Source organism: Trichechus manatus, unplaced genomic scaffold (assembly GCF_000243295.1).
Source record: "Trichechus manatus latirostris isolate Lorelei unplaced genomic scaffold, TriManLat1.0 scaffold00011, whole genome shotgun sequence".
NCBI lineage: Eukaryota > Metazoa > Chordata > Mammalia > Sirenia > Trichechidae > Trichechus > Trichechus manatus.
In genome coordinates, this window is record NW_004443947.1 from 15,161,546 (window position 1) to 15,164,709 (window position 3,164).

The 3,164-nt window shown below is 33.7% G+C and overlaps 1 non-coding gene across 1 annotated transcript; it reads right to left on the bottom strand.

The window, feature by feature from the left end:
• Positions 1 to 974: 974 nt before the first annotated feature.
• On the bottom strand, positions 975 to 1,078 carry LOC111819551 (U6 spliceosomal RNA). The gene has a single exon (XR_002823154.1). It is a non-coding gene; the product is annotated as a U6 spliceosomal RNA (small nuclear RNA).
• Between the last annotated feature and the right edge of the window lie 2,086 nt (positions 1,079 to 3,164).

The following is a 3,164-nucleotide window of genomic DNA, read 5'->3' on the forward strand; positions in this document are numbered from 1 at the left end:
AAAAAAAAAAAAAAAAAAAACTTTCTATCGAGTCAATTGCGACTCACAACAATCCTATAGAAAGGACCATGAAAATTGGGATTATTAAAAAATAATTTTAAATCCTGATATGACCCATTGATGTCAAACAAAATTCCAGTGCAACCAAATAATATGGATGATGTTTAATAACCCTTTGGAATTGTACACACTTCAATAAAGTATTTACCATGTCTCTAATATAAATTTAGAACTGAACTAATATTGGGCATACAGTGTGGGCATTATTGCTTTCCACCCTCAGGTAACTTACATTTCAAAGGCAGGCATCATGGTTTTGTAAACAATTACTCTGAATTAACAAAACACAGTAAAGAGGGGCACTTTTAGCTGAAGGAGTAATAATATAGATGAGAAGATAGAGTTTGAAGGAAAAATAAAATAACATTAGTTTTGGATGGGTTAAGTTTAAGACGTCTTTCGGACGTCTAGAGGGAATCCCCGAGTGGCGCAAAAGCTTAGGTGTTCAACCACTAGTCAAAAGGGTGGCAGTTCAAACACAGCCCGAGGCACCTCAGAAGACAGGACTGGTGATTTAGCCTTGGCAACTTTATGGAGCACTTCTACTCTGCCCACCTGGGGTCGCTATGAGTCGGAATCCACTCGATAACAGCTAACAACAACAACAGTACTCTAGGTAGTGAGTTTAGCAATCAGATGGAAATACAACTTGAAACTTGGACACAACTCGAATAGATGCTAGTTCAACCCATGGTTGTGAATAAGATTGCTCTAGGAGAAGATATAAAGCAAAAGGATTTAAAGGTTGGAAGAGATGTTTATGAAAGAGAAGATTTAATCAGAAAGGTAGGATTATAGTCAGACTTAAAAGAGAAGAAAGAAGTGATTAATTGTGTCAGACTTTGAGATCAAATTAAATAAGGATTAAAAATATCATGTTAATTTTGGTGGTTGGTGGCTTCCTCATGACTTTTTTTTTAATGGAACGCTTCATGAATTTGCATACTATCCTTGTGCAGGGGCCATGCTAATCTCTGTATCGTTCCAATTTTAGCATACGTGCTGCCGAATCAAGCACTACTTCCTGATAACTTTTATAGCAGCCTTTTCATCAGATTGGCAACTGCAAGAGGAAAATTGACATTTCTAATGATAAATCTGATATGTGGGTTCAGTAGCCACGTGGACACATAAAATGGGTTTACTCAATTTTTTTTTTACTGGTAAATAGCTCGGGTTTTTTTTTTTTTTTTAATTTATTTAATGCTCTGACATGATTTAAAAGCTTAGGGAATTGGGTATCTTGAAGAGTTAATGCATTTCCCTAAGCACCTGAATGATAAACTCACTGGGGAAAACAAGATACCATATGTCTCTCTGGGAAATTTATAATGCAGGTAATTACTCACATTACATTGTCACATATGAGTTGTTCTCAACAACAAGTCTAGTATGAGGCCTCTCACAATACAGCAGTATCGAAAGAACAAATACTAGGTAAAAAGACAAGTGTGAAAAAAATCAACTTTCCAGTTTGACTCCAAAGCTGACATAACAAAATAAAGAGCAATTTTTTCATGCAGAAATCAAGGAGGAGATTATAAGTGATAAAGTACACATTTTAATTGCAAGTGAAACCACTCATTTTATTTTAGGAACAAAGGTAAAAATTTTAAATCATATTCTTACACCCTCGTTCTTTTTTTTGCAATTTCACAGTTTGGTTTGTCTGAATGTCATGATATTTAAAGTTAATTTTCTAAATTTCCACGAACACAACTGACCAAAAAAAGAAATTTGCTGATCGTATTTTTTTTGTAGACAAAGATTGTTAGTGGGGCTCCTGGGGCCTTTTTTCTGATTTTGAATTCCTGACTAACAGATTGCTGCAGCTCTGACAGTAAAAATAGCAGATGGGATTAATTAACTGGGTGACAACTCTTCAGACCTACCTAAATTAATATTTTTCTTCAAACAATGTATTCTGATTGTCATAAAACTAAGTGACTTTATAGAAATAGATTTTGGTTCCAGTGATTTTCACAATATATTGGTAGTTATTTTTTCCCCTTATAAGAGCTGGTTTAGTCTGTTATTTGCATGTTAATCTTTCTAAACATTTTCGTGAAGGAAGCAGTCATATAGAAAGAAAGTACATCATGTTTGTAATGCTAGAGTTGGTCCTGACCTCAGAGACTCTTTCCTCTGCAGGGGTGAAAGGTGAGGAGATTAATTTATTCACAGAAGTTCTTCTCAAACTCAAACCTCCATGGAGCAATTAATTAACTTTTGAATGAAAACCACAAACCGACACATCAACATGATATTTTCACCAGGGCTGTTTAAACTATATAAATTCTTAGGGCGAAAGACCACTTGTTCAAAAAAGGTAACATATTTCATCAAAACTAATTTACTACACATTGAAATTAGGATCACAATTTCAAAGATCTTAAAATGTATATCTCTGTCTCTATCCATACTATGAAATAGGGATTTTCATTAGGCCCTTCTCTCAGCAGCACAAATTCAAATAATGCCTGCGTGAGACTAAAAAGAATAGTGCAAACTTTTCATTGGTAAGGTGCACACATTTTAATTTGGAAGATTTTAAAGTCAGACTATAAAAAAACTATAGGGAAAGATTGCTTTTTTGTTTTTTTTTTTCATTTTTTTACTTCTTCCAGAATTGTTTTGTGTACTCTATCATTTGGTATTATGAACTTTATTTACATTGAGAGACTCTAAGATAAAAAAGCATCATGAATCTGCTGTTTAACTTATTGCATAAATATTTCTGAGGATAGTACTGTTCTCTATCCCACTCTACTGTAGTGTTTCTTTAAAACCAAATGCTAGGAAAAGCTTTGCTTGCTTGTGAGAAACGACATTTAAGTGAATGATCGGTTTCGCTTTTTGTTTTGATGAACAGGGAGCCCAATATCATATTTGTTGCTTATTTTAAATAACATTTAGGAGGCTGTGGCTTTCTGCATTCTAATTTTCCCTCAGGTTTTGAATTTCTATTGTAATTTAGAGCACTATTTGATAGTTTTTTTTTTTAAATTGCACACACACATTTTCATCTATTTTTTAGTTATGAATCTATGAATCTTTTAATTTACAATAATCCCATTGTTCAGTGACATCACTAGGGTTGGTGT